The sequence below is a fragment of the Agelaius phoeniceus genome, chromosome 7, assembly GCF_051311805.1.
Source record: "Agelaius phoeniceus isolate bAgePho1 chromosome 7, bAgePho1.hap1, whole genome shotgun sequence".
Lineage (NCBI taxonomy): Eukaryota > Metazoa > Chordata > Aves > Passeriformes > Icteridae > Agelaius > Agelaius phoeniceus.
The window spans coordinates 17695173-17711513 of record NC_135271.1 but is presented as its reverse complement, the minus strand read 5'-3'; the positions used below and the strand labels follow the sequence as shown (position 1 = coordinate 17711513).

The 16341-nt window shown below is 44.9% G+C and overlaps 1 protein-coding gene across 27 annotated transcripts in view; it reads left to right on the top strand.

Annotated features, from left to right (window-relative positions):
* Nucleotides 1-422: 422 nt before the first annotated feature.
* Nucleotides 423-16341, top strand: part of MAP2 (microtubule associated protein 2) — a 222191-nt gene continuing 206272 nt past the window's right edge. For 25 of the 27 annotated variants that reach the window (XM_077181070.1, XM_077181073.1, XM_077181085.1 and 22 more), the window contains exon 1: nt 667-824. The gene's annotated coding sequence lies outside the window, so the exon portion shown is untranslated. Of the gene's footprint in view, nt 477-666; nt 825-16341 lie in introns of those variants that run through there. The other 2 variants (XM_077181072.1, XM_077181079.1) reach the window with 2 other exon arrangements.

Genomic DNA, 16341 nt, shown 5'->3' with positions numbered 1-16341 from the left:
GACAGACTGACGTTTGCAGTCATGAATTATTAACAAACTAAAATTTGCTTAGGGAAACAGAGGAGGTAAGAAAGCAGCAGCATTTTACTCTTTCACCTCCAGCACAGGTGGGTTGGAATGGCGCGGTTCTGGCTGTAACAGGTGAGATGAGCTGGTGCTGTAGCCCTACCACAGTGATACTGAGGGACGAATGACTTTGGAGTATAGCAACTGTAATGGACACCCTGAGGGAGGGGGACAGTTCAGTTCGAGAATGTGGAAAGGGACAAAGTAATAGGATATCTTTTATTGCCAGATTCCAGGAAATGGCTGGAAAGCCCGGCCCTACGAAAGCAGCGTGGAAGTCAGCAGCAGCGCGGTGTCTGAGGGGGTTGGAAAGGCGTTTTTTCACCGATCTCACTGTTATTTGCTCTCTTTCTCCAGAGGAAAAGGAGGAATTAGACTGAGCGGGACTTGGCAGATCCAAACGAAATCAGGTGAGGAGCTTTCGGGAAGGTTTTCCACCAGCGGCAGGGCAGGGCAGAGCTGGACACGGCGACACCGGGCGGGCCCGTGTCTGTCTGTCCCGGAGGCTCGCTCGGAGTCTCTGCAATGCAGGGGCCGGGGCGGGGCGGAGGGGCCGCTCCTCCACCTCCTCAGGCGCGGGGGCCCTGCGGGAGCGGCGGCGGGGCCGGGGCGGGGCCGGGGGCGGTCCCGGGGGCTCGCGGCGCGCAGGCGGCCGCGTCCCGGCGACAGCCCCGAGAGCGGCGGGGCGGGTCGGCTGGAGCCGGGTACCCCGCGTCCTCCGTGTGCCCGTCGGTGCCGGCAGCCGCCGTGGCGCTCAGGTAAGCACCGTGCCGAGCCCCGCCGGAGGAGGAGGAGGAGGGCCGGGCGGGGCGGGGGCGCGGGGCCGGCGCCGTTGCGGAGTGCGGGGAAAGGGGGGTGGGTGTGTGTGGGGGGGCAGCCGCGCGCTTCCCGCCTTGAGGCTGTCGCGAGCCCTTTCTGGGGGCACCCCCGTCCTGAGGGTGCTCCCTCCGTCCGTCCTTCCGTCCCTTCTTTGGGCCCTTCAGTCCCGGAGCCGGACCGGAGTTCTCCGCGGGTCGCCCCCGCCCCACCTCCCGGAGGTGAAAATGGAGCGGGGCGGCCGCCCGGTAACGCCCGCTCTGCCTTCACGGGGGCGGCTGCGCTGAGGGCTCCGAGCATCTCCGGGCTGTAAAAGCCCTCCGGGCTCCTGTCCTCTCCTGCCCCCACCCCTAAGCTCCTCTAAGGGGATCTGCGCGGCTGAACAAAGAACGTTGTGTGAGGCGAGGGCTGTAAGCGCTGGTAATTTGCATCGGCGAGGGGGGGGAAAAACGCACCTAAAAAAATGATTCCCTGTATTGCATGGATCAGGGAGGAAAACAGCCGTGCGCGGGAGCCCAGCGGCGAACAATGCCTTTTTATGTAGGAGAAAATGATGTAGAATGTGCCTGGCTCAGATGGCTGCAGGTAGGAGCCGTAGGCGTGTGCTGCGCTGCGCTGCCGTGCTGCTGCACCGAGCCACAGATAAACCCTGCCCGCCTTCATCTGTCCTGTCTGTACCCATCCAAACCAGACCTCCGACCTGCCCTTTGGATAAAATGTGCTTTATGGAGCACCTTCGGGAAAGAAGGGGGTGTGCCGCATGCCGGGAGAATTGCTCTCCGTATTGAAAGATACCAACATGGGCAATTTCCCTCGGTTAAAGCAGGAACTTTCGGTTTTCCTTCGAATTAAAATATCCTCTCGTAGTTTTGGTGGGTTTTCATGTAGGGTTCTTTTTGAGACAGAGGGGTAGGTTTTCACTTGTAAGTGAGCATTAGCATAGAGAACAGCATTTTAACATAGCAATTAACAGAATAGCAATTAACATAGCATTAACATGCAGTAGAATGGGATGTATGTTGTAAGTCTTACTTATTCTAGGTCTTTCTCGCATCAATTTTCATAATTTGTCATGTCTCTGTGGTCATGCCAATAAATCATACTCCATCCTTCCTCAAAAAACCACTTGCTGTCCAGCATTTGTGCTGCTTATTGTTCAGAAAACATGTCCCTTTTGTTTTCAGAAGGGTTCTTCCATGTGAAATTGAAGCACATACTCTTTTGGTTCTGTTTCTTCCCATTTTCTCCACAAACCTTTGATTCCTCTCCATGAAGGAACCTGTTTCTTTTCACCTGGGCTAGTTTAGACTGGCAGGGATGCCTGGACTACAGATCTCGTAGCTGAAAGACTCAAGAAGAGGCTCAGCTGCAGAATGTATTTATTTTTCTATAGCTTCTTTCCTTTCCCTTCTGACTGGATGGCGTCAGCATCTCAGCCCTTGCCTGGGAAGGGAATGTGCTGAGAGGGCACAGCATAGTGAGGTTGTCCCTGTGTTACGTCATAGCTGATGAAGAAGTGATTAATGAGCAGTGAAAGACTGGCCACTTCCCCTGAGTGTGCTGCAAGCTCTCTTCACTTAGCGTGAGGGCAGTCCAGTTAAGTCTGTGGATGGTTGTTCATTTCTCCAGCTGATGTTCTGAAAGTGTGATATGTGTAACAGAGCCCAAACTCACCTGTGAGCACCCAGGACAGGGAACCACCAATGCCTCACTGTCTGTTTCATTTGCAAGACACTGGTGGTGCACTCAGCAGTGGGCAAGACCTCAGTCTTCATGAGGTACCAGTGTGCTGGAGCTCAGGCATTTACAGGTGAGCTGAAGTAACACACTGAACCCCAGTGAGGCTGTTCTGCATGGTAATGAAACGTGCAGGTGAGTCCTGGCACAGGCTCTGGGAGGAGGGATGATCTCAGCAGTGGAGCACGGTGCCATAAATTCTATCTCTTCTCATCTTTTCTTATCTCATCAAGGGACAGGATTTGGTTTTTGGAACTTTTCAGTTTGTTGCACCCAAATTGCACATTTCCTGGGGGTGTTTGAGAGTAGCCAAAGAGCTGTCATCCTGAGAATTAGGAGTTACTGTTCTTCTGTGGAGAGTTTTAGCACACTGGAGGGCAGGTCATTGTGCTTATAATGCAGTTTGTTACGTAAAGCAGCATTTGCAGCATTGATTTAGAGGACTGATGTAATTATTATGGTATGTTATATCATACCCACTTAGCTGTGTTCTTTAATATGTGTGGATGATAAAGAAATAGTTGTAATTTAATGACCCCTGAGGTGCTGTGCCTAGGCAGGAGTGATCTGGTCACAACAGTCCCTAAATGAATTGCTGCAATCTGTGGGTTAAGAGTTCCCTTGTTGCCAGATGTTTTTTTCAGAAGCATACCTTTCCTTTCAGTCTGTCATGCTCCTTTCTGTACAGGTTACCCTTTGCTAAACCATGTACCTAAATATTCACAGAGGGAGCATTTGCTGTGTGTGCTGACAGAGTGGGCTCTGGCCCCTCCAGCTCTGTGCACTGTGCTCACTTAACAACTGTCTGTGGAAGTTGCTAGAAATATCTAACCACAGAAACAGGGCTGAGGCCCATTGCAGATTCTGCTGGGCTGTTCCAGCTTCACCTCCCAGTGTGGCATGTCTCACACGTGTTGGAGACAGGTTTGTTTTCTTAATGGGGTTGGGAGAAGAGGAAGAAGTCAAAAAGAATTCAGGTTGTGAGGACTTTACGATGGAGGCTTTCTGAAAGTCACCTTTTGATTACTAATGTCTCTACAAAGACACGCGGTGTGACAGAGCTTGTGACATATCTGCAGCAGATGAAGGAACTGAAATCTGATCTGCCATGGTGGGACAAATGATAATCAGCTTAAGAAAGGAAAATAAAAAGCTCTACTGGTGCCTAAAGCCTGGGTTCCTTGCAGATCTTTTGCCCACAGTGCAGGCAGTGGCTGTGCTGAGAACTGATCTGGTAAAACTTCTGGCTCACAGTCAAAGAAAAAAATCCACCCCTTGGCTTTATTTGGGTTTCATAAAAGGCATTTCTGGCTGCAGGACACTGGAAGCTGAACTCAAGCCTTAACTAGGAAGGGATTAGGGAGTGTTGCACTTAACATGCACACAAATAATGACCAGAAATTTGGAAAGGTCTAATAGGGGTCCTAAGACAAGGTGACTTCCCAAGGTCCTTCCTAAACTGAGTTATCTGATGATCTAGATATTTTGGATTTTGTGCTATCTTTAAATCCACGTGTGCACTTGATGAAGAAATAAAGGTATGCATGTGCTGATAAGCAGAATTGTTCCTTAAGACTCAAGGATGCTTGTTTGGGTCCATCTGTATTTATTCAGTTCAAACACATGCTTAGTTGTGCTTGAAAGTCAGCTTTAGGCACGTGTAAAAATTAAGCATGTTTTTACAGAAAAGAGAAAGAGGATAAATTCATGGTGTGTGGGCTCAGTGTTGTAAACCCCTTGATGATATTTAGATACCAAGTACTTCCAGGGAAAGCATGGAGATGTGCAGTGTTCTCTGATATCATGACATGGCTTATCTCTTCCCAAACACAGGTGCACACACTAAAGCAGAGTATGGGTGGGTCTTGGCATATTTAGGGTTGGTGCTTTTGCTTCCATCCTTCTGCTTCATGTACAAGTGTGCTCATTAGCAACAGTTCTGTACTGCATCTCAGTTAATAAGAAAACACAGCATGAGACTTATTTCCATGGGGTGGAGCTGATTTAGAGGATTGGTGCTGGAAAGCAGAGATGGTTTAAGCTGCCTGCCTCAGTAAAGGAAGAAGCTTTTATTTTATGGGAAGGTTTAATAGCAGGTTATGCTACTAAACTATACAAAGGTGTTCTAGAGGGATGTTCAGTGTGACATTTGTAATTGCTTTCTAGGTATCAGAGGAAAGAACTGATGTATCCATGGGGTTAATTTGGATTGTTGTGGCCACATGGGTTACTCTACTAGCTGTTAAGAGGATTTGAGGTCTTGATTGACCCATTTTACTTTAACACTAATTGTTTGCTGTTGTATTAAGGCGAAAAGATGAGCTAATCCTTATGGTTTTACACTCACTGCTGTTTTTCCCTACAGCAGTCTCGCAGATGAAACTGATCTTTGTTCTTTTGTCTTGGTTGGGGAGGTGGCAGAAAGGGATAACAGGCATCAGCTTCAGAGCACTGTTAGTGTTTGTACTCAGCATCCTGCATCTTTGTTAGGGTGCCAGTTTGAAAGGAATTGTGGTGAAAAGGTGTGGTCAATTCTCTTTGTTTTCTGCAGTCTGAGACAGGTTAGTGCTGGTTGATAGGCTTGACCAGTGTTTGATATGCTGGTTCTCTTCTAGCATTTTTAAAGTACACGTTTTTCTAACTTTCTGTGATGTAATGAGACTATTTATTACACCACAGAAACAATTTATTTATTTTAGCATATGATGCTTCCAGATAAAATATATATCTGTTTCCTATAGTATAAGGGAGACAATGGCCTTAGTACAACCAGCAGGGTTAAGTGGTGAAAATCAGAAACTGTGATGAGTTCATTGAATCTATACCTAACTTGCACCATCTGGACAATGCCATTTGCAGCTCTGTTTTCTGATTATTGAAAATCTGGAGTACTTTTTGCCATCAAGGAAATAATCAGTTTACACCTGACAATTCTTAAGTTGTGGATTTGTAGGTAGAATTAAGGTCCTCTAGCAAATTTTCCTCCTTCATTTAGACTTGTCACTCATGGGTATGAGGAGCTGAGGAACATTCCTTGTCTTGTGCCAAGTCCCCAGCAAGAAGTAGGAAGATTTCTTTTAGCACTTCTAGTAGCTCTGAGACAGATTGCAGTAACTTCCAGTGAGTTGAGTCTATGAAAAGTTACTTTTCTCTCTGTGAAACTTGTAATTTTATTCCCTGAGAGAGTTTTAAATTCAATTTCAATAGCTGTTTGCAAAATTAGCTGTATTTAAAGTATGTGCAACCTCTGGATAAACAAGACAAAACCCCCAAACAAACCAAACCCAGTAGTCCAATCATGTCAGCTAACTTGGCAGCATTTAATTATGGAACCTATTGATTCAATTAACCCTATGTTTTCACTTTGTTTTCTGGAGAGAATGACCAGGGTTTCTGGTTTAGAACTAGGAACTGCCACTTCTATCTTTAGGAACATAGATTATCTCTTAGGACAGTTGCTTGGTTATACAAAACTTGCCATTTTCCTGAGGCTCTGATCTTGGATGAACAAAGCTGGGAACTGTCTCAAAATGAAAATGTATTGTGAAGGTTCTGAAGAGAGTTTGGGATGTGCTTTTGAAACTCCTGCATTGGTCCAAAGTTGATCTAGAGATGAACAGTAGAAAATGTAGACATTCAAAAGTGGCCCATGTGCTTCACTGCTGGGCCAGAATCCTGCATGTGCTGGCTGTGAGCAAGGATGGATTGGCCTCCTTCTCTTTGTGTCTCAACCATGGCTGTTCCTGGAGGAGCCTCAGCTGAGTTTGAGGTCCAGCTAAGTTTCTCTCCTTTTGTTCTCCTCGCTTTGTGTAGAAGGTATCTGAGCAGTTTGTGCAGCAAAGGCAATTGCAGGGTGCCAGACATTAAGTGCAAGGGCACCCTTTTCTCTGGGAAGGCTCAGAGTCTGAGAGGAAAGCATTTTTTCTGTGTCTGCTGTGAAATGGGCTGAAAGTGTGTGTTCAAAACCCTTTGGCTTCAAGAAGGGTTCAAGTGTGGATTTGAATTCTGGTTAGCTGGAAATTTGGTCAGCTTGTTTTAGCTAACCAGATCTTCTCATGCCAAGTCACTCTGTTTTCCACAGCAGTCCCTCTGTGACCACCAGGTCTGAGCAGATAGATCTGATCCCTCATGGGGACTTTGGCCAGAGCCCAGGACAAATGCTGTGCCAGAGCCTACTGCTAACACTTGCTAATGTTAACATGCTTTTACTGTCCTCTGCCTGATTGTTGGACAAAGAGACCCCTCCCTGCCTGATTCTTGCAGCTGATGTGTGATGTCTAAGGTGTGCCATGGCACCCCTTCCTCTTCTGACCCCCTGCTATGGCTCAGACAGCAAAGCTTCTCTTTTGTTTGAAGTGCTGTGACTGTGGCTTGCTGACCAGCAGCTGTGTGTTCATGTGCAGGTTTCTGCTGACAGAGGAGTGTGCTGACACATCCCTGCTTGTTCCTGATGTGCTCTCAGGTGCTGGGCTGCTCCTCCTGCAGGCTGTGTGTTCCAGGGTGTGCCGGGCACGCAGCCTGCCCTGCCTGTTTGCAGCAAGGCTCTGCTCATGCGTGTAGGCATTTGTCTGTTTCCCTTGAGTGTGCTGAAACTAATACTGCCTTTTGTTTCCATCAGCAATTAGAAGATTGTTCAGGGAGGCTGAGGGGAAATAAATCCCAAGGGCTCAAAAAGGAGACATGTCTACCTTCTTGTCTAGCTTGGGGTGGGAGGGCATCATAGATGAAGGCAGATGTGATGGCCCTAAGCTGCTTGGATACTCTGTCCTCCTCCAGTGCTCCCCTGCTACCTGTATTACAAAATGCATAGTTCAGGGAGCTATCCACAAGAATAGAAGGGATATTTCTGAAATAAGAGTGTCAGCTCCTCCAGATTTGTATCAGAGTTCTTGATTTGCACTGTTGGGGCAGTGTTTGGGCCAAAAGTTGCTCACAGCATGCTCAGAACAGACCTGCAGTCAGTGTCTGTGTTGCCAGGAGTCCAGAGCAGACCTAGATATTTAGGGTTGTGGCTAAGGGTGTCTGGAAGCCAAAATCTTGCCCTGTCTTTGCCCTTCCCAAGAGAAAAAAAAGCAGCTAAGAGTAGCCAGCTGCACCCTTTCTCCCACCTGGGCCACTTCTTTTGCCTCTTAAGTACCAATCGTTATCATCTCTTAGGCAACAAATAGGACAAAAGTCCCTGAGAGAAAAAAAAAAAAAAAGAGAAAATCCTAACCTCCAACAAGAGTAATTAAAAAAAAAAAAAAAAGAAAAGAAAAGCAAACAAACCCCTGTGTCTGTGTGTGTGTGTGGAATGCATAATAACCTGATTCATTCCGAAGAGCAAAGGATAGAGTGTGGTAAATAAGCTTTCATTCCATGTTGTTCTGCAAAGTTAAGCTTTTTAGGCTGTAGAGAGCTGGTTGTGCTTCTGAATAAACCCAGCAGAATATTGAATCTAAGTGTTTCTTATTACCCAGGTGCTGTCTGTTAGAGCATATAATAAATTTATGTTTAAACTTTTAATAAAAGCCATTTTGTATTACTGCAAATTAATATATATATATATCTTTATACTCCAAAGGTTGCCAAAAACAGCAGAAGTGATTTATAGAGAATACTTATAGTCTTTTAATTTAGATAATTTTTTTTGTGCTACTAGTGTTGCTTAAAACATTAGCAGTATTTTGAATACAGAATTAAAAATTCTTCTAAATTTACCTTTCAATACAAATAGTTGAGAGTGTTTTTTGCAGAATGCATTTGGGAAAAAAAGTCCAGCTGTATGCACTTAGAATGACCTTTAATACTCTTCTCTGAGCAAAAAAAAGCTGAATTCATTTAGGCTTTTTTTTCCCTTTGCTTGTTTTGGTACACTGTATGCTTCCAGCATCACTCTTAGCAATAAATGGAATTAATAATTTGTTGCAAAGTTCCAATTGATAATTACAGGCACTTGGAATTTAGAAACACATTTCTCATTTTACCATATTTGTGATATTGATACTTGAGATGCTGGGCTGTGTGTTTATTTAGATGGCAATGCTGGTATCAGGGTGCCAGCACTGACCTGGATCATCACCTGTAATTACCAATAGGCACAGCCAGCCAGGCCTTTCCTGCCAGCCAGGCCTTTCCTGCCAGCCAGCCCTGCAGACCATGAGTCTGTTGAGACACTGGCCTTTGGTGGGTGCTGACTTGTGAAAGTGCTGCCAGTGTTGCTTGATGTGCACTGAGCAGCTGTCATTGTGGGGACTTCTGTCCTTTGATTCCTCTGGACTAAGTCTTTGAACCCTGTATTGTAAGTTCAGGCTTTGTGACACTTCCAGTAACTAGTATCTGCTGAAAAAATCCTTTATTCAATGCTTTGAAATCTTTTTATCAACTTGATTCTACTTTTTTTTTGGTTGTTGTTTTTTAGCACAAATGGATTTGTACAGTGCTGTTTATGAGAGAGTAGTCCTTGACTGTAATGAATTTATTTTATAAAAGATGCTGACAATGGCAATATTTAATTGGTGAAAAATGTGTACCTCTCTGAGCCAGCAGATAAAAATGCTCCTGGCTATTTTAAGGCAGATACTCTGTCTTTTCTAAAAAATTTTCTGTTTTATTCCAGTGATGGGAACAGAGCAACTTGGTGAATGTGCAAGCTGTACTTAAAGTAACTTGTTTACCCTTTAAATTAAGTATTTTAGGACTGAATTCTTTTACCACCTATTACAAGCAGGAAGAGGGGAAAAAATATTGGGCAAAACTAATGTGTTTCATACTTCAGGACATGAATCCATGTTTACTGCCAGGGTCAGAGAGACTTCCCTGCAGGTTTGGCATTATGGGGTTTTACTCTGAAATACCTCTGTGGTTGGCACCAGGTGATTTCCCCTTACTGCTCTGCCAAAGTCATGTGAATTTAAGTACAGATGTTTCAGTTACTTGGAAGATTTGAGTTATTTTTGTTTCTAATTTATTTTATATACTGATAGAAGCTGTGATTTTTTTTTTTTCTGAAGAGGATGGAATTTTTTTCTGCATTTTAAGTTATTGCAGGATTGGTCTCAATGGCACTGCTTATTCCAGTGTGCAGTGGAATAAGTGAGTTGTCTGTATCCTGGGATGGGGAGAGAATGAATATTTTACCTCTACTGTGTGTTTGTGTTTTCTGTAGCGTGTTTTTGGTGCCTTTTTCTTGCTTGCCTAAGGGAGAGGGAAGGTAAGTGAAAAATGAGCTTTCTTCCAGTGAGAAAGGGATCTGTGGGCACATTAAAAAGGCAGGAAAAAAGACATCAGAGAAAAGTGCTATATTTTCACTTGAAATACTAGCTATGGGGACTTGTTTCAGCTATTAGAGGCAGGTTCAGAGCTGACAGGTCAGTAGGAATAGAATTTGCCTGGTCTAGCAGCTGTTGAAGAACAGATAAAAAAGAAGTGGCTATCTCCTTATATTCACCTCTTTTTGCCATTCAAGCATGACATCATTTTCTTTAGGATTCTGTTCCTTTCATGCCTTTGCAGTTGGAAAATCTGGTGGATTTATCTGCCCTACTGCTCTTACCTGCAGGCAAAGGTTGATCTAGATTGAAGTGTAATCCTCCCAGATTAATAAATAAGCCCTGCCCCATGTCTGTGTCACTAAGCAGATGAGTAGCTCTTTGAAGAATGTTTTGAAGCTTGTGAAAACAATTTCTAGCAGAAACTTGTAGTTTAAAAGATATTAAAATATACAGATAGTAAAATGAATAAGCAAGTAAGTGTGCCTCAAGAATAAAGGTACTAGATCTCTAGTCACTTGTTAATAGTTCCCTTTGTGTGATGGATTTGCTTCGTAGCTGAAATTGAAAATCCTTCACAACTGGCACTGGTGCTGGGCAATTTCCCCTTCCAATGTAGGACTGTCTGCATTTATCTCTTTCAGTTTGTTACCTTTAAGTTTAATCACTCACTTTGTATTGAAACATAGTTCTGGGCAGAGCTCCACATAACTATGGAACCTGCTGTATAGATGAAACCGTGCAAAAGGAACATGTGATATTCTTCTGCTAGATTTTGTTTTGAAATGAGATGTTGCTTGTTTTCTGAGGAGCTTGGGATCATGGGCAAGACAGCTGTGGGATGAGCAGTGCACATGAGCTTGGTGAGGCTCTGGGATAGTGGTGAGAGTTGCTGGTTTGTCCATCACAGGTGTGCTTTTGGTTTTAGGTTGTCCTGTTTGCTTAGCTCTTGAGCTGCAGCTGAACTGGAGAAGCTCTTCTGGGCTTGGACATGATTGGTGTTGCAATTTTCTGGGGAAATTTTAGCTGTGTCTCTCTATCCACCAATAAATCAATCTGCCTGCCATGTCCCCATAGGCAGTAAAGGCCTAGGGTGGCTACAGACTGTGCTGAGGACTGATGGGACAGTGGCTCTTTGGGATGCTGGGGTGCCCAAGACCAGCAGAGCAGATTGCTGGCTGCTGGGCAGAGCAGGCATTTTTGCCCTGTGTGTCTCTGAGCAGCAGCTGTTTGCATTTCGTAACCTGCTAATTCCCAAGCACAGATGGAGCATCCTGACTCTGTAGAGGCCCCAGCTCAGACTGCTTTTGCATGCACTGGAGGAGTCACAAGAGCTTCTGTCTTTGCTGTAAAAATGAGTTTTCCCTGTCATGTTTGAGAAATACTGACACAATTTTTCTGTGCATGCCACTGACCCTGTTACTTGTACATAACCAGTCTGAAACATTCCTGAGAACTGACTACTGCAAGTAAACAAATAAATATTTAAATAAATAAATAATTTCTGGATTTGGCCTGAAGAGAGATAAGGTGGAACTGAGATACAGGCTGTGAGATGCACCTGCTGAACTCCATGGCAGCAGAGAGAAGCTTGTCTCCACCTGCCCCTGGCGGGAGGAGATGTGATGTGGCAGATGCTCTGCAGAGAGGAGCCTGGTGGAGAAGTGCTGTTGAGTCTGTGCAATTAGTTGTCACAAAGGGCAGCCAGACAGGGACTTAAATAGGCAGCTAGTGGCTGCACTGGTGATGATGCTCAGCTGAACTTTACAGGGGGCTGAAATGAAGCCCAAGGGTTGAAATGAAGCCCATGGTGCCAGCTGACCTTTCTGCAGGATGGAGGGTAAGCAGCCAAGAACTATGGGGAGTGATGTATCCCAGGAGCAAAAGGACATCCCAAAGACGATGCAACTGATTTTGAAAAAGCACGTCAGGAAAATTGAATCTACAGATTTGAATCTACAGACTCTTGTTACGGGCTAAAGACTGTGACCTGACTCTAAATGGCAGCAATGTTTTCGACCCTCAGACATGGGAGGCTTCAGGGGACTCTCTGTGGTACCAAATTACATAGGGTGACAGAGAGCTTTTGTGTCCATGGGTGGCAGCATTTGAGGTGCTCGTGGCACATGTGGCACCTGGAGGCTGGAAAAAGGAGGGCACTTGTGCCACCCCGACAGTCGCACTGGAGCCTTCTGTGCCACCAGTGAGTGAAACACAACATTCCAAGCATAAGCTTGTTGGGGCTGTGGAAGGAGAACTGGAGAGTGGCCCCTTTGCCTCTGATCTTTTTGATCCTGGGGGGCAGCTGGATCTTTTCCACCCCAATCTGCATGATCAATGGGCAGTGGTGAGAAAACAAGCTGCTGCAGTAGGGGGATGTGGATTTATTGCATGCTTTTCTGGTTTTTTACCAGCCCAATCAACCACCTAGATGGAAAGGCTTGGCTTATGGTTTCAGAAAAGAGCCCAGCAGCACTGCATCCCTGCTCCCTGCACATGGCAGGATTTACCTGGGGAAGGGAAGAAGCATGACCAAGATGAACTGTATCCTGCTGACTGCCTGCATTGTTCTGATTGCTTCTTGTGATGGATGCTCCTGTAATAATCATGATTTGAAAGTTGTCCTCTCAAGCTGAAATGACACAAAACCATTAACTCTTTCCTATATTGCTTATTTTCAGTTCCTGTCTGTAGGCAGAAACATTCCCTTGTCATTTTGTTTCCCAGGGTTCTGTCTGTTAAATCACTGTCTCCATTCATGGGAAGGATGGTTACCAGTTATTGGGTGTTTTGATCTGTCTGCCTGTTCATGGGGAAAATAAGCTCTTGTGAAGTTATGTTATCTTATGGAGAGCCTGGGCAAGCTCCAGTGAGTGATGTGAAGGAGATAAATTATAAAATGCTAAGGAGTTGAAGTGGCACATCACACATTTTACTTCCTCACCCTAGCTTTTGGGTTTTGCTGAAAACAGTCATGTGTAAACTTAACACTTTAAGCTCTAGAGATCTGGCAAACCAATGTTACACATTTTCTTGAATTTGGTAGGTTGAAATACATTCATGTTAGGATTGATACCTATTCCATGGATATTTTTGCTCCATGGATATTTTTGCTTCCACTCTCTCCTGGTTTCACCATACAGGTGAATGTGTGAAAGACATTCAGGCATTCAGCATCATTTTTTGTCTGCTTTTGCAGCCCTTGGAGTACCTGTCTCCATAAAGACTGATAATGGGCCAGCCTATACATCCAAACAGATGATTTTTTAAATTATGGGCAAGTGCTGTGTCACGGGTATTCCACATTCCCCTACGGGTCAAGCAATTGTTGAACAGGCCCATAGGACTCTCAAGTCCATGTTGTTAATATAAAGTCCATTTTGAAAATAAAGTTGACAGGATCTAACCACTCTGACAGGTTGTGTTGCTCCCTGAAAGAAATCAAATTACCCTGGTTGCCAGTCTTGCTTAGTACATTTTAAATCACCTCTTTTCTGTATAAATGATGCTATTATACAAACTGCTCTTACTTGGGAATTGTTGTTTTTTTTTTGTGAAGGACACAAAGCATAGGGTCACAGTGAAAATGTTGCACTTCCTATTAATAGTCAGAAATAGTCCTGGCACAGTCTATTGGTGATAGTCACAGGGACATATGTGGGGTAATAAACAGCCCTTCTAGGCTTTCTGCTGTGGGCTCTGAACTTTGCTGTGCTGCAGCTGACTTGCTTGCAAAAAAGCCCTTGTCTGTGTCTTTAATGAGGGACTTTCCTGAGGTAGAAATTGCCTTCCTTGGAATTAGGGGAGGAGGAGTGATGTGTATTGTGAAGAAAAGCTAAGCCAGAAAACACCTGGCAACCAGATGGCCCCTAGCATGCTGCATTGTACCTACACCTTCATTAAGGATTACTTTGGCTGTCTCTGGGTAATAGATTTAGAGGTTTGGGGTCACAAAGAATTAGAAAATTGTAGCCAGTTGCAATTAAACATGAGTTATTTTTAGAGGACAAAGAACTGAGCTGAAAGCTGAATTAGAGCTACTTGAAATGTTAGGGCTCAATACTAGGGTGGTATTTTCTAGGTGACTGACAAAGTAGCCCATGCACTCCAATCAGAGGCACAAAGCCACCCAGGGTGGTGACAGGTGGGCTAGAGATGGCAGAGCTGTGAGCAATGGCAGCCATGTGCAAGTGACATTATTCTGCTCCTTAGGGCAGCTGGTGTTAGGTACTTGCCTCTGAATATTCATGTGTGCAGCAGATAATGGTTGCTTAGACTACTAGTAGAATAGAGCTGTGTGGTTTGCACTGTGATTTGTACAAGCCTGCCTCAGTATCTTACACTTCTGTTTCACCTACATTTAATTTTGTTTTGTGCTTCCTCATCAAAGTGCCTGCAGTCCAAAAATGGCAGGCTCAAGGTTATAAACTTTTCAGGTGAATGATAAGAGTTTTACTAGGGAAATAGACATCTGGGCAGAACAGTACACAGCACCATTTTTTATGTTGTTGACCACTTGGCAGCAGTTGGTGGCACGTGGGAGTCAGGAATTCAGGCTGACCCTGTCTGGTTGCCCAGAAGTGAGCAAGAGGAAGCTGCTCCCCCTCCTACATCCTCAATACTCACCTGCTTACTCCAGCAGGTAAAAAGAGCATGGCAGTACTGAGGTGTGTGGGTGTGTGTTGGCTGTGTCACAGCTGCTCTGGGAGATGCCTTTTCTTGAGGGAGCTGCTCTGTGAATAAGTGTGGGCACAGAGTTTGTGGTGATTGGGAGTGGGGCTGGGCCCAGCCTCATCCCCAGTGGGCACAGCTGTGCAGGACAGGTGAATGCTATTGAAGGGAACGAGCCATGGAGTGCCCAGGGGCACTGACCAACCACCAAAGGGAACAGAGGGCACACAGGTGCAGGGCATCAACAGGAGGGGATAAAAGGCTGGGCTGAAGAGCAAGAAGGGCAGATGCCTGGAGCCTGCTGAAGAGGTGAGGTGTTGCTGTGTATAGGTTGAAGCTTTCTGAAGTCGTGTGGTGATGCTCTGTGGCTGTCTCAGCTGGGATATGTGCTGTGACAAGTAAGTGACAAATAACCAGATCTCCTGGTTCTTGCTGAATCCAGGCCTGATTGATGCTGCATTGCAGCTCACCTGCTCATTGCCCTGCCTTAAAAGGTCTTTAGCTATCTTGGGAGAATAATACATGCCAAAGAAACTTTGCTAGTCCAGGGGCCATGTGAATGCAGGTTGCCTTCCTTACAAACACTTTGGAGCATCTTGAGGAAGTTTGAAGTTTATTACTTTCATTCTCATGATGTTGATGCAATAATAAGAGCATTGCTGGCTTTTATCCTGTATATTCTTTTGAGCAGCTTCTTTGCAAAGAGTGTATCTCTTAGTTTCATGTTAAAATGTTTGTAAGCACAACTTGAAAGCACTTACAAATGGAACACCAATTTAATTACTTCTTAGCATTGATATCAAAGCTTATTGTGAGTTTATTGTAGTGAGTTCTGAGGAACCCACCTAGAAACCTTGCTTTATGTGTTGCTTCAGTTTTTAAGTCCACATCCTGTGGGGTTCGTTCTACAGCTGCAATCCTTGTTAAAGACAATCTTAACTTCCATTATGTGACTAAAGTGTTTGTATTTTATTAAAAAGAAGCCAGTGGTACTCTGCCACATGGTATGAGGCAGCCACGTAAATATGTTCCACATATGGAACAACTGTCTTGAAAGGGTGGAGCAAGTTATCAGTAAGACATTTCATTTTCTTGTCTCCCTGAATCTGAAAGACCAAAGGCAAAAATATTCTTTTGCTGTGTGTTGATGGTGTCTTCAACCAGTGAAAACCCCACAGCAACAGCTTGGAAAAAAAAGCAGGGGGAGTGTGCCTGAAGGATTTACTGTGCTGCTCTTGGTTTTCCCTTGAGAAAGCCCAGCTGTCTTGAAGTTGAAATTAAAATGTAAATCCTAAATTAGGCATAATTAGGGTACTTCCTTTAGACAATGTCTGATGCAGGCAGCTTTGGTTTTGGGAGCATGCAGGTTTTTTTCAGTGTTTGAGCAGTGAATGAGGGAGGAGATGATTAGCAATTAGCATATTGTGTTGGTGCTCTCCGAAGTTGGGACAAAAACCAGAACATGAGTTCTTTTTCCCCAGGAGTCCTGCTGCTAACAGTGTGTAGATCTGATGGAGACCTGTAATTCTAAACATACAGAATTCCTGCTCCAGTAATGCATTGGTATTAAAGTGAGCAGAGGGTTGGGGTATGGGTCTTTCTGTATTCTGTGTGCATTTTGCAGAGTTGGAATGGAGAAGTCCTGGGATGTCTTGCCTTGGTGGAGGTTACCATGGGCCTGCCAGAGTGCTAAAGAGCTCTGTGAATTGGGTTGCAAGGTGGCTTGCCTTAGCTAGGAATCTTTACTTTGTCTCTGCTGGGCTTGGATTAGTCCTTGGAAGAAGCACATTTTGCAGAAACA